The sequence below is a fragment of the Meriones unguiculatus genome, chromosome 16 (genome assembly GCF_030254825.1).
Source record: "Meriones unguiculatus strain TT.TT164.6M chromosome 16, Bangor_MerUng_6.1, whole genome shotgun sequence".
Classification (NCBI taxonomy): Eukaryota; Metazoa; Chordata; class Mammalia; order Rodentia; family Muridae; genus Meriones; species Meriones unguiculatus.
Window position 1 is genome coordinate 44,039,816 of NC_083363.1, and position 27,725 is coordinate 44,067,540.

At 39.3% G+C, this 27,725-nt stretch overlaps 1 protein-coding gene and 1 long non-coding RNA gene across 8 annotated transcripts in view; one reads left to right on the forward strand and one right to left on the reverse strand.

Annotated features, from left to right (window-relative positions):
* Positions 1 to 27,725, reverse strand: part of Pkhd1 (PKHD1 ciliary IPT domain containing fibrocystin/polyductin) — a 453,258-nt gene that overhangs the window by 71,369 nt on the left and 354,164 nt on the right. The gene's annotated exons all lie outside the window — the stretch shown is intronic.
* Positions 4,539 to 20,954, forward strand: LOC132648235 (uncharacterized). The gene is made up of 5 exons (XR_009586605.1): positions 4,539 to 4,767; positions 12,627 to 12,751; positions 18,915 to 19,115; positions 19,495 to 19,564; positions 20,821 to 20,954. It is a non-coding gene; the product is annotated as an uncharacterized LOC132648235 (long non-coding RNA).

Here is a 27,725-nt window from a genome sequence, read left to right on the forward strand (position 1 = left end):
GTGCTGGGTGATAACCCCTGTTCTAAGTGCTCTGTAGGCATTGACTCACTTAACCCTTGCGATGACTTCATGGCATTGGCATCGGTTCTACAGTCACTCCCACTTCATTGAGGTGGGAAATGAGATCTACAGTGTGCAAGCTTCTTTTTCACTTTTAAGTGTCTTAAAGAAAGTAAACTCCAAGCATTTTGCTTTTAAAAGCCACATCTCTGTTCGCTGTTATATTCTTTGCTTTATAAATGCCTTATTGTGTTTTTAGAATAATGAAATCCTGTGGAATGTGTACACTCTCCTTTGCCATTCCACCTGCCTTTATCCCAGTAATTATTAGGCCCACTGCTACTTTTTTTTCCTTCTGCTCTCTTTTGTATTTTTGCTTCATAGCAATCTTTTCTTCATTAACTCCTGACATAAATCCTACCACATTCTGATTTATCCCATATTCAACTTTTACTGGTGATTCTAATAAGCCACATCACCATAACACAATAGCTAAAACAAAGGAATGACTTGTGATCATTACCACTCTTTCCTCACTATCTTCTAGATCCAGAGTGACCAATTTATTGAAGTTAATATAACTTGAGGAGCATGATTATAAGGAAGATGGATTGAGACAAAACTCTGAACCTTCCTGGGCAGATCAGGTAATCTGTTCTACCAATTTTACCTAGGAGACATGGCTCGCCTAAATGGCCACACTTTCACTGAAATGCTTGCAGCATCCCCAGTAACAAGAAAACTGTGGCTTCCTCCAGAAGCACTGTCTACAGGATAGAAATTCCACTGGGTCCTTTAAATAACAGCATGCCCAAGCTAGAAATCTTGCCAACATTTTAAAACAAGAAACTGAGGAATGAAAGAATAAGATTTAAGGTTCTAATTCTATCATAACCAATGGAAAGCAGACAAAGCTGAATAAAACTGGACTTAAAGTATTTAGCCATATTTCTTTAAATCAGCAGGATTTAAGGAACAGAGACCTTACTTCTTAGATCTTTTCAATAAAACCCACAGTTTAATCTTATTAAAAACTCTGTTCTTGCTAAATAAACATTATCTAATGAACAAAGGATTTCAATGAAAATCCTTTCATATCTTGTTATTCTCAAATATAAATTAAAGCTTTTAACTTGTCTTTATAATGCAACCTTAAACTAAACCCTATAACCTTTCTCTACAAGGATTGAATACTGTGATTTCTGGAATGTACAGATATTTTTTTCCCAAGGGAGGAAGAGGGGGACTAAAAGAAAGGGCTGGTACGGTAGGAGGAGAAGGGAAGGAGGAGAAGAAGAAAGGAGCGAAGGTGAGGGAAATGAGAAATCTTGAACTCCATAAACCCACTGAATTGTGAAGGCATGGCTTTCATCCACTCATCTGTTCCTAGCATGCATTTTAGCAATGACTCAGCTAGCAGCAGTATTCGATGCACCTCAGGTTTACAACTGATACCCTTGACATCTGGAACACACCTTCTTCACAGGTTCACAAAGTAAAGACTGATTGACAGCAGTAGCTTCAAGTCACTGCTTTAAAAGAATACTAATATGAACATTGTGAGTACTTCTGGAAAGCATAATGAGTTGCACCATCTTGAGAGATGAGAGGTGAGCCAAATTATTCGCTATACTAAATTCTAGCATGAAGGTTTTAGTTTCTTCTCTTGTTTTACTGTTTTATGCCTGTGTATCACCACGTGTAAAGAGCAGACAACAAATAGCACAAGCTCAGAGTGAAGAAAAAAAAAAACTATTTGTGATGGTCCTTTTGTTCTTCTCCCACTTCAGACCTGGCAATAAACTATTCTCCCTTCTAGAAGCCAGAATCTGTTGCCTTGATTTGAATTGGGATGAAAAGGTGTCATAAGATGCATTCCCAGCTTCCAACTACAGATACTTGATTCTTTGAAGAAAAAAACTTTGTGGGTTTAAAGGGAATGGCAAGCACTGGCTTCCAGGGCCTGCTGTGATTTTGAGAATGGAGTCCTCCCTCCTCTGTGGGGCTCTAGTGCTGGGAAGGCCACTCTGAAGGCACTTCACCTTATAGGATCTGACAGAGAAGTCCAAAAAGTTCAGAGAGAGGTAGCTCTCCTGCAGTCATAAAATGTCTCACATCTCCTCTGGACAAACAGAAACAGAGCTTACTCTTCTAAAAGTTTAGTTCTCAGAAAGTCGTGAGGGCCAATGAGCAAGAGCAACCCAAACATCCAGAAAGGGCCACATATTTCTGGTCCACAATCAAGGACTGAGGCACTCCCAACAATTATTCTTGTAGCTATCCCCCATCACCAGCTACAACATCATCTTCTTCCAGGCAGAAATATTTCATTCCATTTATTATCTGAGTGTTAAGATTTCATTTTTCAAGATTCGGAATTTAGGGAGAAAGCAACTTCAAAATCCTCCACATGTAATGATAAACCAGCTAAAGACAAGACAGACTGGAAGCCAAACACCAGTAGATGAACTCCTGGAGGGTAAGAGGAGAAAGAGAACCCACCTGAGTCTCAGAAATTTCACATGTGTTTGGTGATGGGAGAATGAGAAAATATGATGAACTATCTTTAAAAATATACTGTCATGGAGAAGAGGGGAAAGCAGCATTCAGTCTCACTGCTTAAAAATGATACTTGTAATATTTTGCTTAATGAGCTACTTTGCATGTGTGCCTAATCTAACATGCTGTGAAATCATTGTCACGAATGCCTTGAAATTTGTGTTACATTAACATGTCTTTGTAGTTTGCTTGATTATGGTAATAAATACATTCTCCTCATGCCCTGAGTCTGAACTGTGAAGTGCCTGCTAAAAATACAGTAATTTATGTTCTGAGCTGACCTGTTTCGCCCTTTGCACAGTGTTGAAAACACTCTCCTCATTGTAAAAAGGGGCTTTCTCCACTGACCTTACTGGTGACCTAGCGGCCTGAGTAACTTCTTTCTGTAAGGAGCAGTAGTAGGCACAGTAGGATATTTAGAAACAACTCTGACCTCTGCCAACGAACTTCCAGTAAATATAACCAAGGCCAAGTGTGGTAACCAAGAATATGTACAGATATTGCCAAATGCCCTGGTGAAAGGAAAGTTATTGGGAAATCACTGCAGTAGAAAGATTATTCAGTCTATAACCTAGCGTTACTGCTTATATGGCACAGCTGTCCTTAAGCATTCATTTTATATCCCTTCCTTCTGAAGCTCAAGGGTCATGATGGAGGAGGGGACAGAAAGACTTTCAGAACAAGAGGCCATGGACAACTAAAGCAAAACCATATTTGCTAGACATTTGCTGTAACACATGAACCCATGTCAGTTATGACTGCATGCATGAAACTTGTGCAAGGTCAAGCAAGACAAGATTCAAATATGGAAGGGAGTGGGATCATCTGACCCTCGGGGGGAGGAATTATTGACTAATGATGGCTGCTAGGGGAGTGAGAGTCAGTATTCATAACAGTTAGCTTCTGAGAGGCTGTACAGGCTCCAGCTGATGATCTTATACCATCCCTGTACAAACAGCACCAATAGAGTCAGTGGGTTTAAATTAAACAAACAAACAAACAACAACAAAAAACCATGCAGTTGGAAGGGATTCGTGTTATACACTATTACTCTATTATATCAATGTAACATTTACACAGAATACTGTATATGTGCTTATTAGTTATTGATTATTTAGGATTACTTGGTCATGAGACCATTATTCAGGATTCTATAGCTATATTAGAAGAGTGATGAAGCTGATTTGCTTTTTATGAAGCACATGTCTATTGCACTTACAAGCTTGCTTCAGCTGTGGTTATCTGTACAAGACTGGGCCTGCCAACATTTCATTATGGATGTGGGAGGGACCCATGGAACCCCACACCATCTTGGATAATTATTGGCAGTCAACTAAACACAGTGATCCCCCCCACACACACACACACAAAGATGTGACAGTAGAAGGGAGTCTGTTAGGTAGAATGATTTCTGCCAGAAGATGTGGAGATGGGAGGTAGACAGGGATGTAAAAATGGCTAAGATTCATTAGATAAATGAAATTGTCAAAGGAAAAAAAAAATCAAAGCACGGGAATTTTTAAATGGACGAAGTCTGTGACATTTAATGAGATTGTGATCTCATAGCATCATTATAGAGTGGGAAAACAAAACCGTTGATTGTTAGGGTTAGTGTATCAGTACATTCCCTGTCAGTTGGACTCCAATCTACGCTGTCAAAGCACTAACGACAGAAGAGCATTTGAAGAGGTAGAGAAACCTGGCTGCTCTCTGCTGAGCATCTTCTCTCAGGGATTTCCGTGCACAGCTTGACCACAGTCAGCATTAGAGAAACACTGGACACTGGTGTGATGTTCTATGGGGAAGAGCTAAATCCCCCTCAAATGTACCCATCACCCGGTAATTACCCAAGCCACAAGTGAGATGTTAAAACGCTGCCAACTAATGATGTGATCTAGGGTGGAAATTCCCGTGGTTCCCAAGCAGCACAATCATCAATCATTTTATAAATATGTAGTTTCCACTGGACTCCAGACTGAGTGGGGAGAAGGCTCAGCTGTGAGAAAACCTTCAGTGCTGCCCAGCTGTATCCATAAGCTTGTCCCTAAGCAGCACTTTTGCTAATAACCAGTCCCTAATCTTTTCTTTCTTTCAAATACTGTTATGTTAATTAATGGCAGAAAAAGTGCTGGGGGAGGGCATGCACAACTGGAAAAAAATGATGGGTTCAGCCGAGATCACACCATCCAGCTTTTTGAGTCATTACAGGTAAGCTTCCATGTTGACAATGACTATTTTGTGGTTTTGAAAGAGATACTCTAACTGAATTTTCTACTTTATCGTCTCTCAGAAAACTGTACCATAGTTTCCATTCTAAAGCCTGTAATTTTCATTTACAGACCTGAGCATATGCCACTGACTTTAAATCTCAGATACTTACACAGTTTTCTAAATATTGTATGTTGAGAGATTTTCTGTCCATTTTAAAAAGGTATTACATGGTGCTTTTTTTTCCCCATTCACCATCCAGGCCTATTGAGTTCAACAAATGTATAGATTTATAAAATCATTCTCACAATCAGGATGTAAAAGTCATCATTCTTGACACCTTCTAGGCTTCTTACATATTAATACCTCACCATAGTCATACCTCCAAATTCAGGAATTGGCTCACTGACTGTAAAGTTTTCCATTTTTCAAAATGGCACTCAGTTGGAATCATACAGCATATACCATTTATACACTTTGTATTTCTTTGCATTTCTTTTAGAATCACCAATTTACAACATATATCAATTTTATATTCTTTTACTTTGAGGAACACTAGCTCCAGACATGGAAATAACACCTTTTGTTTATCCATACTTCTAATGAAGGACACTCAGTTTCTTTCTAATGCTCAGCTAATGAATCCTTTACTAACATTCACTTCCAGGTTTTTGTTAGAAAACAAATCTCTATTGCTACAGTATAAATTCCACGGGCTAGGATTGTTAAGACATAAGTTAAGTATCTTTGTAACCTTAAATTTTTAAATTACCAAATTAATGTCACACACTGTCTTGATAAGATTTTTTTATTCATACTACCCATAAGTGAAATCCAGCTACTGTTTGTCTTTCCACATCAATACTTGGTGGTATAGTCTGACAGTTAATGTGTAGGGCTGTGTTCTTAAGTCTGTTCTGTTATTTTTTTTTCCTTTTTAATTATTATCATTTATTACAATTTATTCAATTTGTATCCTGGCTGTGTCCCCTTCCTCCTCTCCTCCCAATCTGACACTCCCTTCCTCTTCTCCCCTTAGAATCCACCCATAGTCCACTGAAAATATAAGATAGATCAGATCGGGCTAGCCTGGAATTCATTATGCCACCCAGGTTGCTCTCAAACTCACGGTCTTTCTTGCACAGGCCCCTTATACTGTGATTGCAGGCCTTTGTCGCCACACTCAGCTTAGTGTGACAACAATATAAAAAAAAAACACTACAATGATGATGATGCCATTCAAATTAATCTCTGTCCACTACTATAATTAGCAAATGCTCATTGTGAAGAAGTTGGAAACATGCTTGAGACACAGCACTCTTTTATTTTCCATTCACCAGGTGGTCAAATATTTAGCAAGAATTACTACGCTGAGGGCAAAAAAAAAAGGAGGACATTTTTGCCCTCTGCCCTTATGAGGTGTATATATGTGTGTGCATATAAAAATGATAATCAATTGTGTGAGTTATTCATTGAAAGGATGGATATAGAATATATCACCTGAAAATATTCTTTTCTCTCTGTGTGTATGAGGAAGTTAGAGGTCAACATCCTTTATCTTCCTCCACTATCACTTTTCACCATATATTTCGCAGTTGAGTTCCTCACACACACATTGAACAAGGAGCTCAGTGAATAGATATTCAGGGTGGATAGTGAGCTGAGGGGATTCTCCTCTCTTTACCTCCCTATAGCTAGAGTTATAGACCCAAACAACCATAACCAACTATTAGGCTTTTAATGGATGTGAGATTCAAATTCAGGTCCCTGTGCTTGCATGGCCTTTGCTAACTGAGTTAGGTCCTCCTGCTCACTGGAAATATTTTTAACAGAACTTGGTCATGTTTTGGTCAATTACTACTGTGAGGAATGACATCATATCTCCTCTGTATCCTTGCCTTAGTCTCTTGCCCCGATTCCCTCTGCCTCAAGGCTTTAATGAAAGTCCCCATTCTCTTGTGAATAGATGGTCCCTTGACTTTCCTTGCAACTTTCAAGCAAGAGACAAGAACATATGGAAAATTAGTCATGTCCTCATCTCAGAATCCTAGTTTCTCCTCCTAGGTCTACCCTGGGTTATGTCTTAGTATTCTATATCTGTAAAGAGATACCATGATCATATCATCTCTTACAAAGGAAAGCCTTTCAATGGGCCTTGCTAAAAATTTCAGAGGTTTAGTCTATTGTTACCCTGCTGGCATGTGGACAGAAGTTCTTCTTAGCTGAGAGTTCTACATAGGATCAGCAGGTAGCAGGAAGAGAGTTCAAGCTACTGGGCCTGGCTTGTATTCTTGAAACCTCAACGCACACCCCTAGTGACACACTTCTTCCAACAAAATCACACCTACTCCAACAAAGCAACACCCCCTAATCCCTCTCAAATAGTGCCACCCTGATGACTAACGATTTAAACATATGAGCCTATGGGAGTCATTCTTATTCAAACTGCTACAGATCATTCAAAAGGAAGAACTGACATTAATATACTATTAGTGATTTCCTAAGGCCAGAATCCTTCTGTCCCATACACACCTGTAATACTGTCTCCTCTGGCAAAATATAGTCTATTACCTGGAAGTCCTACAGAATTTTGTAGGGAGGCAGGACTCCAAGAGAAGAGAGGTGCACCAACTCACCCACAAAATTGTTGACCCAGAATTTGCTCTGAGTACAAGATTGCAGTGATACAGATAAAGCAGAGATTTGAGGAAATAGCCAAACTATGACTGGACCAACTTGAGACCCACCCCCTGAGAGAGATACTATTAATGATACTCTGCTATGCTTTCAGGCAGGGGCCTAGCATTACTGTCTTCTGAGTGGCTTCATCCAGCAGCTGATGGAAACAGAACCAAAGACCCACAGCAAAATAATAGGTGGAGCTCAGAGCTCGGGAAGTCTTCTGGAAGAGTTAAAGGAAAACTGAGGGTGCTGGAGGGGTAAAGAAAACCACAAGAAGAGATATAAAGTAAATTAACTTAGTCCCATTGGAACTAACAGAAACTGGACTACCAACCAAAGACCATGCATGGGCTGCCAACACATATATAGCAGATGTGTAGCTTGATCATCATCTGGGTCCCCTGTTGGTACAATGCTCTTTTGAAATGTATACACCTTACCCTTGTTCATTCAAATGCTGATTTCTCTCCCCCACTCTCTGGTTTCAATCCAGACATTGCATTGTGATACTTATTCTAAGCATCACCTGTCTCAACTTTGTGTAAACATGCCAAAATAAAGCAACTAGCCACAATGATGAGCAATAGAAAGGAATCAGGAAGAGGGGAGAGGAGCCAGAGTACAGGAAAAGAGTGGGAGGGGAAAAGTACAAGAGACAGAGCTGGGAGGAACAGAGGCAGGAGCAGAGATCTTGGAACGATGTGGAAAGATGGACTGGACCTAATATATCACTCAAAGCAAATATAATGTGGGAAATCTAAATGTTAGGAAACTATGAGGGCTTGGAGTTTTAAGAGGGAGTAATTATTGCCCAGAATTGTGTTCTAGGTTAATTAAATAAACCCATTCTCTGTGTGGTGATTTGGTTATGCAACTGCTTAGGATTAACAACAAGCTTTACCAGAAGATATATCAATAGTAAATATTAATAGTCACCTACAACAGTCCCCTAACAATTTGAGCAGGAACTGTCTCTGTTGCCTGCCTTTCCCCTCGCTGGACTACCTTGTCTGACCTAAGTGGGAGAGGATGGCTTAGTCGTGCTGCAACTTGATTTGCCAGGGCAGCTTGTTACCTATGAGGGGTCTCCCATTCTTAAAATGTGAGGGAGAGGAGGTATGAGGGTGGGAATGGGAGTAGAGATTAGAGGGGGCTGTGATTAGGATGTAAAATGAATAAATTAATTAATGGATGGATTTTAAAATCTGTAGGGAACTGAAAATCTCACACTTACACAACAGGCTGAGTCATTCTTGGGAGTTCCACAAGTAACTCAGAATGCAAGTTAACAACCTTCTTCAGAAATGAAACTGTCTGGACATAATCAGTTCACCCTAATTGAATGCATTCAGTTTTATTACATAACTGATGGTCTTAAAAACCAAACCAATTAGTTTGTCAAGGAGAGGTTAAATTCTTGACTGGTTTATTCAAGCTAAATTTAGGCCGGATTTACAACACAGCGTGCCTTATCCCAGCCACTGAATGTGTAATCTCTTTAGCAAGAGAAATCACTACAGAAAAAAAGAAAAAAAAGAAAAAAAATATTCTGTGAAGATGCTGCTTTTGAAAACCATGACAGTAACCCTAGATTACATGTCATCACGTGACCTATCCTTTGCTGTCCAGCTACCTAACTGTGAGGTGTCGGGAAGGCTCTTGTCTGTTGTCTCTTCTGATACTGAGTGTGAAGCTAGAACCAGGGGAAAACCAGCATGTTTGCCCTGTATCCCAGAATCCCTGAAGTTCACTATCATCAGCCATTCACATCTTCCAGGAACTCCTACAGTTCAGGTGAGGGTGAACCAGAGGAGTGTGCCACTGATTTCTCAGTATATTTCTCTAGTCCTCCATGCCACTTTAAATCATCCTCAATTTAAATACATGTTTACAAGTGCATTTTTTTCTTTTTTTTAATTTTTATTTTTTCTTATCAGTTACATTTTATTAACTCTGTATCCCAACTGTATCCCGCTCCCTCATTCCCTCCCACTCCCACCCTCCCTCCTTCCTCTCCACCCTGCCCCTTTCCAAGTCCACTGATAGGGGGTGACCTCCTTCCCATTCATCTGATCCTGTTTTATCAGGTATCTTCAGGACTGGCTGCAAAGTGCTCCTCTGTGGCCTAACAGGACTGCTCCTCCCTTGGGAGGTGGGGAGGTCAAAGAGCCAGTCATTGAGTTCCTGTTAGAAATAGTCCTTGTTCCCCTTACTATGGGAAACCAATTGGTTACTGAGCTACCACGGGCATTTTAAGGGCTTTTAAATGCAATCTGGTAGGCTAAGATGGTTTTTCTCCTACGACTGAACAGCTAGAGAAATAAGTTTACTAGCTTTTAGCCCCTACTTGCCATATACTCGGCTCCATGTCCAGTGAGATGAAATATCAAAAGTGAGACATAGTCACGGAAACAGAACCTGTGTTTTTAATGACTGGGATAGTGCTAAACAATTAAAGGGAATTTTTTAGCGATTAATTATTTCACGAACTCTACATAAATGTGTGAGGATTTTTATAGATAAGGGGTCAGCAAGCTATTTGTGGTGAAACAGATAATATCTCAGGCTTTATAGATTTACATGAAATCTCTATAAATCTATAATTCTACATAAGCACTTATAAATTTCAGATTTTTTTGAACTGCCATAGTGTTTAATTTCTTTTTTTTAACTTATATTAATTACACTTTATTCATTTTGTATCCCCCCATATGCCCCACCCCTCCCGGTCCTACCCTCCCTCCCCCTTTCTGCATACATGTCCCTCCCCAAGTCCACTGATAGGGGAGGTCCTCCTCTCCTTCTTTCTGATCTTAGTCTATCAGTTCTCATCAGAAGTGGCTGCATTGTCAGGGTTCTAGGTTATCTCCATGAATAGTCCTTGGTTGGAGTATGAGTCTCTGGGAAGTTCCCAGTGTTCAAATTTTCTTGTTCTGTTGCTCTCCTTGTGGAGTTCCTGTCCTCTCCAGCTCTTACTATTTCCCACTTCTTACATAAAATTCCATTCACTCTGCCTGTCAGTTGGCCATCAGGCTCAGTATCTGCTTTCATAGTCTGCATGGCAGAGGCTTTCAGAGGCCCTCGGTGGCAGGTTCCTAGGTTGTTTCCTGTTTTCTTCTTCTGGCTTTCAGAGGCCCTCTGTAGCAGGTTCCTAGGTTGTTTCCTGTTTTCTTCTTCTTCGGATGTCCATCCTCTTTGCCTTTCAGGACGGGTATTGAACATTTTAGTTAGGGTCCTCTCTTTTGCTTAGTATGTTTAGATGTACAGATTTTAGTGGGTTTATCCTATGTTGTATGTTTGTATGAGTGAGTATACACCATGTGTGTCTTTTTGCTTCTAGAACAACTCACTCAGGATGATCCTTTCCAGGTCCCACCATTTACCTGCAAATTTCATGATTTCCTTATTTTTCATTGCTGAGTAATACTCCATTGTATAGATGTACCACAATTTCTGCATCCATTCTTCAGTTGAGGGGCATCTGGGCTGTTTCCAGCTTCTGGCTATTACAAATAAAGCTGCTACAAACATGGTTGAGCAAATGTCCTTATTGTGTACTTGAGCCTCTTTTGGATATATACCTAGGAGTGGTATGGCTGGATCTTGAGGAAGCGCTATTCCTAGTTGTCTGAGAAAGCGCCAGGTTGTTTTCCAGAGTGGTTGTACAAGTTTACATTCCCACCAGCAATAGAGGAGGGTTCCCCTTTCTACACAACCTCTCCAGCATGTGCTGTCACTTGAGTTTTTTATCTTGGCCATTCTGATGGGTGTAAGGTGAAATCTCAGGGTTGTTCTGATTTGCATTTCCCTGATGGTTAATGAGGTTGAGCATTTCTTTAAGTGCTTCTCTGCCATTCGATATTCCTCTACAGAGAATTCTCTGTTTAGCTCAGATTTTGTATCAGGTATATCTTATCTCAATATAATTTTCAGAGCTAATTTGTATACATTTTATCTTACAAAGCCTTAATAAATAACAGGAAATTCAGGATAGTCAACATGGCTCAGCAGGCATAGTTTCACAGAACCCAAATGGTGAAGGAAAGATCCAACTCCAGAATGTTGTCCTCTGACAACCATATACTGTTGTATATATTGTGGTGTTCACATGCCAGTGTAAGTATATGTGTTTGTGTGTGTGTGTGTGTGTGTGTGTGTGTGTGTGTGTGTGGTGGGAAGAAACAAATAACATATAGAATTAAAATTATCACAGTTTCTCTGGGATTCAAAATTAAAAAGAATCTTTTGCATGTGTTTGGTGAGGGCAACAATTGAAGTTTTCTGGAATTTGTACTAGTAATAAAAAAAATGAAAACAAATAGCCCTCTGCCCTTACAGCACAACTTTGAGAAAGACAAATCTCAATAATGATACATAACATGTGCTTAGATTATTGTGTATACAGGACTCAAACACATTCACAGAAAGTGCTGTAAAGACCGATGTGGAGGGCTGAGAAATAAAGCAACAGTTCTTAGCATGTAATGCTCTTCTGGTAGACTCAGTTTTGGTTTATAACATCCATGTCAGCTTATAAACACATGTATATGACTCCAGATCCACAGAATCCAGGCCTGTTTCTAGACTCTGAGTCCATCTACTCTCACAACTGCACTCACGCACATACATAGCACAGATATACACATATTTAAGCATTCTTTAAAAAGTATAAATAAATATTTTTAAAGTGAGAGAAAAGTATATGGAGAACTCAGGTAAACAATAGGGAAGCCTATTCTACTAATCTGTATTTCTCCTTTTGCAATCTTAATAAGGACACCTGATTTTAAAGATATTTAAATGATTAAAACACTTGTGTGTTTCTATTTTTTATTGGTAATATCATCATCATCATTATTATCATTATTATTATTACAATTTATTCACTTTGTATCACAGTTGTAGCCCCCTCTCTTGTCAAATCCCAGTCCCGCCTCCTTCCCCCTTTTACCCCTATGATCCTCTCTACTGATAGGGGAGGTCCTCCTCCCCTTCCATCTGACCCTAGCCTATCAGGTCTCATCAGGACTGTCTGCATTGTCTTCTTCTGTGTCCTGATAAGGCTGCTCCCCCGAGGAGGTGATCAAAGAGCTGAATTCATATCAGAGACAGCTCCTATTCCCCTTACTAGAGAACCCACTTGGACACTGAGCTGCCTATGTGCTGTATCTTTGCAGGAGTATTAGGTCCTCTCCGGGCATGGTCATTGGTTGGAGTGTCAGCCTCTACAGAACCCCCCTGGGCTCAAGTTTTTTGGCTCCTTGGTTCCTTGGTCTCCTTGTGGGGCTCCTGTCCCTTCCAGGTATTTCTATCTCCCCTTTCTTCCATAAGATTTCCTACATTCTGTAACTATTTTCATTGTGTAGATTTTTAGCATTGTTCCAATTATTTACACCGAGATTGGAAAGGGCATAGTGAAAAAGCATTACTTTCTTGTTTTGTTACGTCTTACTTGTATGTTATCTTTTTTATTTGTTTTATTATATCATGATTAATTTTCCTTCTGGCAACTAAGATCCTTAGTATTTGATAGCTCTAGTTAATGGATAAATTTCTTCAAGCAATCTTAAGATTTAAAATGAAAATAAACACATAAATAAAAATATCTTTTTTAAAACAGATTCTTGTTTTTCAAATTGCATGATGATTGTTAAGATATGTTCATGAATTGGTGAGATGGCTCATAATGGAAAGGCACTAGCCAGTAAGGCCAGTGACCTGAATTTAAACATTGGGAATTTACACATAGTGGAAGAAAATAACTGATTACCACAACTTGTTCTCTGATGTCCACAAACATATCGTAGCATGCCAATCCAACGTGCACACACACTCGCTACACACACACACACACACACACACAGATACTGCAAAATACAATACAAATATATGTTAACCTATATTTTTTTCAGGAGCAATAACTAAAAAATTACCATCGCTGCAATAATCTACTATATTTATTTATAATAAAAGACAGTAGTTTCCAAATTAATGTTAGGACTCACCCCAAATAAGCATAAAGATTTAAAATAACATCTGTAAATAAATAAATTGACCAACATCTTTCCTCATTTTTTTTGCCTCATTTGAGATGCTTCATTTTCTATTAAGGGTCACCTCTGACCCAAAGGGTGACTTGTTGCAAATAAGAACAAGAGGCCTGTGTATACCAGGAATCATGTCATAGAGAGGCAAGCACAAACAGGGACAGCAACTCTGGTTGAACTCATTGGAAAATTGTTCATTCATTACTTGCATTTTGAATCCTAACCCTTTCCATTTTTATTATTATTAAATTTTTATTTTTTATATTAATTACAGTTTATTCACTTTCTATCTCAGCTGTAGCTCCCTCCCACATTCCCTTTCAATCCCACCCTCCCTTCCTCATCTCATCCCATGCCCCTCTCCACTGAGAGGAGAGGTCTCCCTCCCCTTCCATCTGACCCTAGCCTATCAGGTCTCATGAGGACTGGTTGCACTGTCCTCCTCTGTGGCCTAGCAAGCCTGCTCCCCCTCAGGGGGAGGTGATCAAAGAGCTAGCCACTGAGTTCATATCAGAGACAGTCCTTGTTCCCAGGGAACCGGCTTGGATACTGAGCTGCCATGGGCTACATCTGAGCAGGGGTTCTAGGTTATCTCCATGCATGGTCCTTGGTTGGAGTATCAGTCTCAGAAAAGACCCCTGTGCCCAGATATTTTGGGACTGTTGCTCTCCTTGTGGAGCTCCTATCCCCTCCAGGTCTTACTATCTCCCGCTTCTTTCATAAGATTTCCTGAACTCTGCCCAAAGTTTGGTTATGAGTCTCAGCATCTGCTTTGATACATTGAAAGACTCTACCCAGCAGTGTATCAAAGCAGATGCTGGGACCCCTCACCTTTTGAGGCACCCATCTCCCATCCTTTTATACTTATGTTTACTGACTCACTGACATCAAACATGCTCAAATTTCCCCAAACTTACCACATCTTTTTCTCGTCCCAGAAACTCCTGAATCATTGTCTCCTTCTTTTTCCCACCTATCTTCTCATGCTTGCTAAACCTTCTAGATTGAAGGCTTTATTTACTCTCACCAGTTTTCTGCCTGTGCACTTACTCCTCAATTCATTCTTGCCTGACTTACATAGCCCTATGGTCTTATGGAAATTGCTTCTGTCAAGATCACCAATAAATTCTATATGACTACATCCAATGATCTTTTTCATAAGGTTTATTTTGTTTCCCAGGCTGCAGCATTTGACACGGTATCATTCCATCCTTTAAAATATCTTCGTATCATAAATAAAGAGACATGGCAACAGCCCTATATTCTCCTTACATGTCTATCTATTCCTCGATGTGCACTTTAAAGTCCCCTTATCTAGACATTCTTCCTCCAGTGTTGTAAAAGGCTTCTCTTCTCCTACTCCACAAAATTTCTCCTCACCAACGCTGTGATCCTAAAAGTGTTTACTTCTTACTCATCACCGAACTAAAGATCTACATATTTGAAACCCAACAAAAATACTTGGATAGCTTGCATACATTATAGTCAGTAGGTCTAAAATTGAATGCTGCTTCTCCATGTCTGTTCTTTCTCCAGAGAACAGTCTTCACACAGGGCACCAGCAGAGAGACATCCTTGCCTCGTTTATGTTCCCCATCTTCTAAACCTGAATCTGATTAGACAAGTTCAGCCACCTTGAATCTATTTTCCAGGTTATTTGGCCAGTCAATGCCATATTATTCTCTCTTGTTTCATTCCCCTGTATTTGCAGTCTCCTCTTTTCCCTGCATCCCATACAGTCTCTACTTGAAAGATAGAATAAAATTTAATATGTAGATAAGACGGTTAATACTTCCTTCTAGCAAATGTCCTGTGCTTAGAATGAAGTCTAAAGTACTTACTTTGAGTCACTAGATATTATGAAATAAATTATGCCAATCCCAACATCATCTTAGTCTATTTTCCATCCAGGGAAAGTTTCCTTCAATTCTTTAAAGCTGTATTACAGCCACCGACTCCTGGAAATCTACTCACATCTTTCTTCCACCTCATGTGTTTTCTCTCAAATTCTTTGTATATTTTTAGTGCATTGTTCACATGTCAAATTCTCTTAGCTTTCCCTGGCTGTACAGATTAAGAAGCCATATACTAAAGACTAGTGACCAAATTTATGCCAGGCTTATTTTGGAACAACCTTCATAAGGAGAGCAACAGAACCAAAATATCTGGGACCAGGGGTCTTTTCTGAGACTGATACTCCAACCAAGGTCAATGTATGGAGATAACCTAGAACCCCTGCTCAGAAGTATGTTCCCTAGTAAGGGGAACAGGGACTGTCTCTGACATGAACTCAGTGGCTGGCACTTTGATCACCTCCCCCAGAAGGGGGAGCAGCCTTACCAGGTCATAGAGGAAGACAATGCAGCCAGTCCTGATGAGACCTGATATGCTAGGGTCAGATGATCAGAGGACTTGAAGAGAGGCATGGGAGGAGATGAGGGAGGAAGGATGGTATTGGGAGGGAATGAAAGAGGGAGCTACAGCTGGGTTATAAAATGAATAAACTGTAATTAATATAAAAAAATAAAATTAAAAAAGAATGACTTCTAGTCTCTAAAAAAAAAACTAAGAGAAGAAAGTGCAGAAATGGTAGGACGAGGAGGAACAGAATTAAAGATCAACTTATTTTGTTGTTTGTTTTCTTTGTCTGTTTGTCCATGACAGAGTATCTCCCTATATGGCCTTACCCAGTCTAGAAGTCATTATGATCAGGCTGGCTCTGAAATTCTGCTGTTTTTCCCTGCCTTATCCATAAAGGAAGGAGAATCACTATCATACATAATGTTCAGAATCCATAATTAAAAGAGAATTGTTCACTGACACAGAAATAACACACAGACACACAGACACATACACCATTTACCATAGATATTATATGACAACACCAAATAACTAATAAATAACTAACTTTTAGATATCCATCCATGTTGAGTTTAGAAGAGTCTGTATACACTCATATTCATTTATATGATCTTGATAATTTCCTTATACATGCCATATACAATTAACCTATTCTTTCGGTTATTCCAACTGGCAAGTTAGACGTTGTAGATAATCGAGATTTATAAATGATAAAATTAGAGTGATTTGCTCGAATATAAGAATTGAAATTATGTTCAGAGTTTTATGGCTCAGAATTTTATTTTATTTTTATGGCTATGGAAGTTCAAAAAAAAGTGAATGTACTTGCTTGTACAAGGCTGGTTGGAATCAGGAGCAGACCTATTTCTGTCACAATTTAAAACTCTTAATATACTTAACAAATACCTTCTTCTCCCTTTTAACGATTTATGTATCAGTTTGAAATCTTCATGTTTCAGACATGCTTAACAGGAAATCTACACTACATTTTACATCTATGTAAATCTTAACTATCTAATAAAAGGTACAACCCCTATGTGTCTTGTCACCACCGGTCTGATTATCAAACTCATAATGCATGGGGCTGTCATTTTTACTTGTAGTGATGGGAGCTTTGAGCATTGATAATGTTCTAGCCACTAACATTTTCTTAAGTTACTTGTGTTTGATGCTTTCGTACTTGTTATGACACATCTTCATTTTTCCTGCCCCTTGCTCTTCATTTCTCTCTGTCTCACTCCCACTCCCATTAACCTCTTTCTTTTATGCAACTCCTTTATCTATATCCATGTGTTTCTGTTTAGTTTGGAGACTCCACGAGCTTAACCAGGATCATAGGTGAGACAGTGAGTTTCTCCATTGGAGACTGCTGGGTTCACCTGGTGATAGCACAGACTCCCCAGTGTGCAAAACCTATCAATGATCATTCATTTCTTTAGGATGTTGTGTTTGATACCTCCCATTCACTGTTTCTGAACATCACAGGCGTATCTCAGGCTGACTGATACACCTCTCACTGGCAGACTGGGGAGGCTAATCTTGCCTAACCTTCACCTTTGAATCCCTCTAATGGCTACCACACAGACTGAGCATTCATCCACTTCTAGTTAAGTTACTTTTAGCTACTCAGAGAAAGAAATCCATATGTTTCTTTATTGTCCATGGGCAATTTTGAGATTTTCATCATAAAGGTCTTAAAAACAACACAAAACAAACAAAAATCTTTCTCAGCTCAGACTCTCTTGTCATTTGTCTAAATGGCATGACTCCTTTGTCTCACAGCTGCTATCCTCCATTCCTCTGTCTTGGGACTACCTCCCAAATACATAACCTCTGTGTCAGACTCTTCTGTTAGAGGCATTCTGGATAAGAGGAACCCATTTCCTCTGCCATCTGCAATGATCTTGTCTCTATCACTCAGCTTTCGAGAACTAACATGCAACAGCTATCATATTTTATCAGAATAGGAAATCCCCTGTCTCGGATGGACCTGACTTCTTCATTTCCTTTGAATAGCAGAGCTATCTGCATCTGGAGGGGCTGAAGACCATGTTGAGAATATTTGTCTACCTCTGCTGGAAGCCCTTCTGATTAGTCAGGCTCCCTGAGTTAGAAACATAAGGATTTATAATGAAAAAGAATCACACAGTAAAAACAGAAAGAATGAAAAGAAAACAAACCAATAAAGAACTTATCCTATCATAACATTTGAGGTTCTGGTATTTGCTAGCTTTGGAAAGAGTTCAAAATAAATGAAAGAAATGTGTATTTTATTAAATGATAATATTTAGAAGATGTGGGAGGAGGAAGCAAAGATAAATATTCCAATCATACTTGTGAATATTGAGGCATCTTCAGTGCTCTCAAAAGTGGATAAGTGTATTCCTTGCATCTAATCAGCCTTCTCTGATTTGGAAGGAATGACTGAGACCAGTAAGAATACCATTCTTGAAGTCCTGAGCAAGGGCATTCCAACAAAGTTCGCACTACACTTTGCTCTCAGCCTCCACCGTAACACAGTAATGAGCTCTGTCTTGTCAAGCTGCTGCAGCTGCCCACTGGACTTCCATCACAGGGAACCCCTATTGCTTCTGATCCCACATAGAAGAGCCTGCCATAAACTCCATCCTTCCTCGCAACATCTGCTATTGTTAACATGATATCTGCTTGTCTTGAAGTATAAATAGGCCCCAATTTGAAGAGTTCAGAATACACTGAACCGTAACAGCCACAGCTTCTTCCTTTACTTGTCTGCAAGAATCTCATGTCTCTCTTGGGTTTCAAAATCCATTTCAAGAACAACAGAGAAATAACATGGGGAGGAAGAAGATTTGAGAAGGTCAGGGGTACTCATGGGTGTTAGAAGAAAAAAAAAAAGAACTCCCTCAGTTTTGTTTTTCGTACATTTGCAGCCTTGTGTGTTGACTGAGTTTGAGTCTCTTCCCATCAGAATTTAGAATTTATCATTAAAATTAGCCAAGAAAAAATAATCTCTTCATTATTTTTCTTCTTTTCAAATTTTCTTTCCTTATTCTTTTTTTTCTTATTATTTTATAGATGTAAAAACTTGCTCTGTGGCTTAAGCTGGCCCAGAACTCACACTCATCTTCCTATGCCAGCTTCCTGAGAACATTCTATTTTCTTCAGGGATGTAGTGCCATGTTCCAGTAGGACTCCTGTACCAAGCTGCACATTGGCATCATGAAGAAGACTGAGCAGATTTAAACAAAGAGCCCAAGAATACAAGAGGGAAAAATGGTAGGGTGGGTGTTGCAGGAATTAAAGAAGGAGAAATAGGTAGATTTAATAAAAAAAATAAGAATCATTAGTGTTTTCACAGGTATAACACATCTGTATAAAATGAGACCTAACAGACTAGGATCAGAAGGAAGAAAAAGAAACCCTCCCCTACCAATGGACTTGGGGAGGGGAGTGTGTGGAGAAGGGGGAGATTGAGAGGGGAGGAGGTAGGAAACTAGAGGGGGGATACAAAGTAAATAAAGCATAATTAAAAAGAAAAAAATCACCACGGATGGCGGATGACTGAAAGGGTTTAGAAAGCATAAATAAGCAGGAATGAGAGAAGGGGAATTCTTGCTAGATCTCAAAACTCTTCATCTTTTAAATCTTCCTTCAGTCTTGGAAGGATTGCAGGACCTTTCAGAGACACAATACCAACACTGCTATGTTGCTGAAGATTCTTAGAGGTAAGGCTCACTTGTTTACACTGGTCAATAATGTTCTGTGTAAGTGGCCACATCCCAGGCAGAACAAGGAAGACATTCTGGAAAGAGAGTAGAAGAGGCAGGGGCCTTTGTACATAAGAAAACATAATAGAAGAGAGTAATTTTTGTCTTACAATGATAGGACTGTGAAGAAAAAGGGCGAGCAGCATGGCAAATTCCAGGCTACAATGTCCTTTATTTGCTGTCACCCTCACTAAACCTAACATACACATCTCGCTCCAGCATAAAAACCTCTAGCGAAATGAGATCTGGCTAAGTGGTTATTTTTCTAGTGGAAAAATGTATGTGTTGCATCTGAATGTATTCACAGCAGTACTCTGTGCATGAACAAAATAAAATTGTATCTGTTTTAGTCAGTGTACCATGAAAAAAAAGTGCCAGTATCACGGCAACCCTTATTTTAAAAAGCATTTAATTGGGGTTTATTAGTTCATTATGGTGGGAAGCAGGCAGACATGGTACTGGAGAAGTAGCTGAGAGTTCTATATCCAGATTGGCAGGCAGCAGAAAGAGAGCCACACTGGGCCTGGCTTGAGCATTTGAAACGCAAAGTTCAATGCTTATAACACAATTCCTCCAACAAGGCCAAACCACCTAATCCCTGTCCAATAGAGTCACTCCTTAATGACCAAGCATTCAGATATATGAGCTTGTGGAGGCTCTTTCTATTCCAAACACCACAAAATCGCAATTAATCCATTTGGAAGTGAAGGTAAAAGGGTTGGTAGTATTGCTAGGCATTGTAGGAAGGTCAGCCCTTCCCCTGCTGCCTTCAAAGCATGCCGTATGAACCACAACATTCGCAGCATCAAGCAAGAATAACACACACATTCTCTCCCTGCATATGACTGCTTTTCCACTGAAGACATTTTTTTTGTATGTGGGTCCTAGAAACTGTCAGTGCACGGATTCTATAATGACTGCTTTCTCTGGAAACAGAAGCTGGGGAAATGTCTTTATGCTTTGAATTAACAATAACACATTTCACCAGTGTTCATAGACTAGAAATGTGGCTCTTCTCACCAGGACTTAGGAGCTAAAAGTTCTAAAGAATGCATAGAAACAGTGAAAATTCCTTAAAAAAAAATATCTACCTGAAGCTTGGGCAATAAGACTGTTTCTGGTAGGATTTGACGTCGAGTACAGACAGAAGATTATGCCTTGATACTGTGCCACAATCATTAAATAACATTTATTATCTGCCATCTGATCTGCAGATAAATTGAGATGTTCTCAGTGAAAGTGATTGATGATACTTCCAGCTTCTGTCACATGAAACGGGAACAACTATAAATGGAGATATAATCAAATAAGCAAACATGGAAATGGAATTTTCAGTTGATAAAGCGGATCAATGTGATGCAAGTGCTGCATCAACATGAGAGTGAATAAAAATTGAATGATCATGTGTCTCCAGTTCATTTTCCTACTTCTACTCAGGGAAATTATCATTCGGGTTCTTACAACACAGCAAGGAGTTGTACTTCTGTAGCTAAAATGCTCTGATAACCCATTGTTTCGTTTAGTTTGACATGTAGCTCACAGAGGCTTATACAAACTCTAGCCACTGCCATGACCACATCCTAATCTGTTTACATGACAGCATCACAGTCATATTCAAGGCACGGCCAATTCTAAGTACTTTTGCAATAGGGATCATTGTTGAAGTTAGTCAGAAAGTGAAGTCTCTGAAAGATGTAATGCTCTGAAGTCCCCCCCGACCATGGGCCTAAAATTAAATTACCAGAACCAGGGTCTTTAATCCTCAGAAATATTGACCTTTGGGGCTGCATAGTTTTTTTTTTTTTTGTTGGGAGGGGGGCAGAGCATGTTGTGCTAGAGGATGTTCAAGAGCTGTCCTGCTCTCTATAGTAGATGCCAGTGGCATTACCTACAGCTTCACAAACAGACATGTCTTCAAACACCGCTAAATGTTGTGTGGGGCACAAAATTTATCACCAAAGCCCCACATGAGAACCACTGATTTAGAAGATTCCCTTGAGAATTAAAATCAAGGATGAAAGTTAAAACAGAATACTTAAAGTTAGAGGAAAGTTAGACTAATGCCTGTTCCACATGAGGAAACTCATACGTGGTGCTGTGAACCTGCCCAAGAACCTGAGGCTAGGGAGGTCATTGCCCTAGGGGAGAACATATTATTGTTGTTTTACTAAATGGGCTTAGCATAAAACTGCATTTTCATTTTTCGTCCTTATACCCATGTATTCGTTCAGGTCTCATCAGAGAAACTGATTATTACAGTGGACAGCAGTTACATGTCTGTACAACTATAGAGCTAATTTTCTAACCTTTTAATTGAAGAAAATAAAGTAAGCAAATGGTCTTATATTCTTTGAGCAAAAAAAAAAAAAAAAAATCCATGTTGGGCTTGTAGCAAAATTTGATAACAAAGCAAAGACTTGGAGGATGTGGCCAATTTTAAACCTCAAAAGCTCAGTTCTGCACATGACACATTCGAATTGTCTCCGCAAACCTTTTGTGCATAAGAAGAAGTCTAAGGAGCTGGAGAGATGACTCAAAAATTCAGAGAGCTGGTTGCCCCTCCAAGGACTCAGGTTTGAGTCCCAGCACTCACCTCGTGGCTCACAACCTTTCCTAAACTTCAGTTCCAGGGACCTGATGCCCTTCTGATATCAGGTACAGCCATGCACATGGCGTTCAAATATAAAGACAGATAAAATGTCCATATACGTAAAAATTTGTAAAATGGTTTTTACCGTGTACAGATGGAGATGTGCATATAAGTATAGATGATACATATCTAGTCTCTTTGTTAACTTTAATCAAACATTAGATATGGATTTATTAAACAGATATCATTTTGTATAATACTTTTCTGGCATACAATAAATGACCAATAAATATCTGTTGAATAAATGACTGCATAATTGGATAAACATATAATTTTAACATGGAACTAGAAAGTATGTGGCAGCTAATAAAGTCAATGTGGGGCCAAGCTCTGAAGTCACATTGCATCTGCACCTATTTTTTCCATCATCGTATGACTAGACAGCATCTCTGAATGTGCCCCATCTCTGCCAGAGCTTATCCTTTGGAGCACCTCAGAACCAAGCAGTTAACCACACAGGGTCAAAGCTTCTGCTGCTAAGCTGAGTCATCTTCTCATTCTTTTCCATTTCTGACTAACAGTATAATCTCATGCACAGCTCAATTAATTACTAACATTTCAAACAAAGGCTTTCTTGCCTTAGAATGCTGTGCATTTCCCAGTGTTCTCACTCTAGTTTGTTTCCTTTTTTCTTTTCTTCAACTACATAGACTGCATTTTTTTATCTGTTATTTTATTCCAGACGAATTCTGTTTGAGTCTAGTTTATTTTCTCACTCAAGCTCCAATCTCAGAGTTTTCAAATACAGCTGAATATATGGGTATCTACTCAAGAGAGTAGTTTCCCCAAACTTACAAAAGGCAAGACATAGACAGCCACCCTTTTCCTTATTTTCCTGTATCTACTACTAGAACCTCCATTCTCTGAGATACTCTGTCTCTGCACAATAAAATCTTTGTTGGCCTCATTTCCAGAGAACTCACAAAGTTGGAGTAAGAAAACCCACTCTATTTCTTTCCAGTTATTTCTTTGGTCAGAGCCATCCTTTCCATCCTGGTTGTCATTAATCTCTTTCAGGTCAATGCATTTCTTTCAAATCTCAACAATTGGAACACTGTCCTTTTAAGTTTTTGTATTTGGTCCCTACTCCAATCCATTCTTCACCCTGTTTCCTGTAGCCTGATTAATCTTGCTAAAGCCTGGCTTCCTACAGACTACTCTAGTCTGTCTTTTTCAAAGCCTTCTAAAAGGTTACTGAAGTCAAGAGAAATACTATTAGGATTTTAGTCTGATATTGAAGGCTTTCTAGAGGGTCACAGGCCACACCCTGGCTCTTCTTAACATCTTTTTTTTAATGCTACATCCAAATAAAAATACCCCAAATCTTAAAATATCTGATTTCTTCATGTATGCTTACAGTCAATTTGGAAAGTCTTTTCTCAGTTTCCCATAACCAATCTATGCCAACAAGTACTCTTAAGAGTACTGTGTTCAGAAGTAGGGTTACATATTTCATTTCACACTAAAGTCAACCATTTCAATTGTCACCCTTTCTAAATTATCTTTTTTGAAGTTCAAGTCAGAATCCTAGCTGCATGTAAACTATTTCAGATCATAAATCCCGTAAAAGAAATGGGCATTTTGAAAAATAAAACAGTCATGGACAATGAATTATAAAAGTCCTAGAGATGCCCTGCCATAATGTTGCACAGTTTTAATTACATCTGCTTGAGTAGCTGAGGCAGGAGAGAACCCGATCAGTGTATGAAGACTTAGGTTATAGGTTCTATTTCAAAATTCATTAAAAATATTTGTCTTAAAATTACTTGGGGTATAATAAAGATGAATATGAATGAGATCCCAAGTTAAAGTTCCAGTAAAACACACAAACACATACCCCTGAGTGTAAATCCTAGCACCTAACTTTTCTATTTGATACACACACACACACACACACACACACACATGCACGTGTGTGTGTGTGTGTGAGTGTGTGTAATTGTGTGCAAGGCCCTAGATCCTATTCAGTTTAATTTTTCATACTTAAAATGGTGAAATGAGTTCCACTTTCTAACACCTGTATGTACAACAATGCATCTGACATCTTTTGGAAGATAAGAGGCGCTCAGCCAATGGGAGACACAGTAATAGTAGAAATGTTTATTACATTGTGATGCAAAATTGATACATGTCTTTTAAATTAAACTAAAACTAGCATAATTAATCTTTTCTGACTTCTAAGAGACTATAATGTGATCAGTGAAAGGAGTCACGACTAATATCATTAACTATTCCAAGCAAAATATAATTTAAATTGATGACATCTCTAAGTGAGTTCTAACGTTGAATGTGTGGAGCTGCTTCCTCCCCCTTTTCTGCTAGGATGAAGAAAGAATGAAACACTTGGCTCAACTTTCTTATGGCATAAAATATAGGGTAGGGCCAACCCTGAACTATAAAAAGTTACTCAGCTGTGGTTTGTTTGTTTTTTTTTCTTTTAGGAAAATAAAATGAATTTCATTAAAAATTAATCGTTAATCCTTTTATTGCATGAATAACTTTATTTCCTTTGTAATTATCCTTCTTCAAGGCATCCTAACATCAGGTTGTTAGCTTGAAAAGGCAGCTAAAAATGTGCTGAGTCATCTCATTTTTTAGTTGAGATGAAGGGTAAAAGTAGTGTACTTTGCTTTGTTTTGGTTTGTTTTGGTTTTTTTTTTTTTTGGATTTTAAAAGGGTCAGTTTGCTCCTGATACTTGTATAACATGTGCTGTAATAGAAATGTAGATATATTTTATGCAAGAAGCATCCAGGAAAGAAGGAGATAGCGAGCCCCATCACAAATTTGTCATGAGTTCCTAGGACAGCTCTGAGTGGTTTTCTGCCGCAATGAACACAGCAAGCTTCAGTGCTGCACATCTCCCTGGCCTATTCATCCTCCCCACACAAACGGCCTTCCATAGGAAGTGAGATATATGGACTCTCTAATTCCTGGGGGAAAACTTAGAAACAACTACCACATTCAATATTCCTGAAACTATTGACTATTGAAGAAATGTCCAAGCCAAGAAGAACAATTTTGAGAGAAGCTAGAAGATTAAATGTTGAGCATTTCAAACAGTAACAGCCTACCTACCTCTAAACCTGGAAGTTAAAACAAAAGTGTCCATAGAGATAATGACTGTTGCTCAGGGTATAACTTGAGGAAAAGCACTTGCTTAGCACACACAAGTTTCAGTCTTCAGTACTGAAAAACAAATCAGTGGTGATGCATGCCCTATAATAAATCTATCATTAGAGCATGGGTTTTTTTAAAATTTTACCACAATAAGTTGTGGAGCGTTGAGATTTTATATATCTTCTAATTTCATAAGCACACACCATGCATATTGGCCACTCTTAACCCCATCTCTGTCACCCTCTAACCTTTCCACAAATCTCTCTCCTGCATTACAATCTAGTCATTCTGTTTTGTGACCCATTGAGAGTAACCAGAAACAAATTACTCTTCCATAATTATGTGTATTTAATTTAATACAAGACTAAGGTTTTTGTTTGTTTGCTTGTTTGCTTGCTTGCTTGCTTGTTTCAGTTTCTGTTGCTATTGTTGGTGGTGTGTGTGTGTGTATGTGTGTTCAGAACACTGCATATATGTTACACTATGTAATGGCATCGGCAAGCTAGGGCATGACTCAGGGACAGAACATTTGCATGTCCTGCCTGAATCCCTGGATTGAAGCTCATGCCACACACAGCTATGTTGTTTCCCTCACTACCTATGAATATTTCCTATGTGTAGTCAAATGGGAAAATATGAGTGTGATCAAGTTAAGGATTCTGAATTGAGGGGAATAACTTCCACTATCTGGTGAAGCTGAGAGAATAGTCACAACTGTCCTAACAAAACTGGTTAAGGAATATTTGGCTACTGTAGGGCAATGTGGCCATGGGAATAGAAATAAGAACAAGGCAGCTGCCATGATAACAATAGCAGCAACCAGGAATACTGAAGAGAAAACTAAGATGGTCACTAGTTATGGCACCGTACACAGAACGGGGTCCCAGAAAAGGTTCTACAGACCCATCTCTCATCCACAGCCTTCCTTTTCTTGGTTGGGATTATTGTGAAGTTAAAGTAGATCAACATATAAAAAGTTCAAACTCGTCAAACTGCTGAAAAAAAAATAGGGAAGGAGATGTCCTGGGTTGCCCTTATATTCCTCTATACACCTAAAAAAGATAATCAATTGAGCAGACATGGGGTAAGATGATCAATCCTCATTTAGAAAGACAGATGGGATGTGCATTGAACGTATGACAGGAGTCTACTGAGCGCATCTGAAAGACTCTAACTAGCAGTGTTTTCAAAGCAAAGACTCATGACCAAACCTTTGGCAGAGTACAGGGAATCATAAGAAAGAAGGGGAGTTAGTCTGATGGGGAAAGGATAGGAGCTCCACAAGGACCAAATATATCTGGGCACAGGGTCTTTTCTGAGACTGACATTCAACCAAGGACCATGTATGGATATAACCTAGAACCTCCACTCAGATGTAGCCTGTGGTAGCTCAGTAACCAATTGGTTTCCCAAAGTGAGGGGAACAGGGACTAATTCTAACAGGAACTCGATGACTGGCTCTTTGGTCTCCCCACCCCCGAAGGGAGGAGCAGTCCTGTTAGGCCACAGAGGAGGGCTTTGCAGCCAGTCCTGAAGATACCTGATAAAACAGGATCAGATGAATGGGGAGGAGGTCCCCCCCATCAGTGGACTTGGAAAGGGGCCCGGTGGAGATGAGGAAGGGAGGGAGGGAGGGACTGGGAGGGAATGAGGGATCGGGACACGGCTGGGATACAGAGTTAATAAAATGTAACTGATAAAAAAAAATAAAATAAAATAAAATAAAAAAAATAAAAAAAAAGAAATCCTGCCTCAGCTTAGCCAGAGGACAGGCTTGTCTTTACGCTGGATATGATGCACATCTGTGGCCCACTTTCAGCAGGTCTAAATGAATGCTCCTTCTTTTAAAATCTTCTCTGTCACTGTTTTTGTGTCCAGGGAAATGGCAAAGCCAGGCACACACCCTGTGAGTGATACCTTCCTCTGTTTTGGAAGCATTGATTTAGAGGAACTTTTCACTGAGTTCTCTGTTATTTCCAAATTCGAATGGAAGAAATGGAGGAAAGAAAGAAGAAAAGAGAAAACACAAAGAAAGGATAACATCATAATTATGGGGGCAAGGATGTCCAAGAAGGGAAAGGAAGGGTCCATTGGTGCTTGTGCGTGACTCTCTTTCATATGGAATTAATGGTGGTTTAATGGGGTATGAAAGGATGTTGCAGTGGAGACAATGAGGAACAATTGTCTAGCTCACGTTTCATTTCACAGGTCATTATTGCATTAAGAAGTAAATCGACCAAGTCCGGTAAATAACAGTCTGCGTATCGCCAAGAGCTTCAAGCCAACAATTTTAGCCATCACAAACTAATATCTCTGTCATTTTAACCCTTGCAGGGTTGTGCTACAGGGCT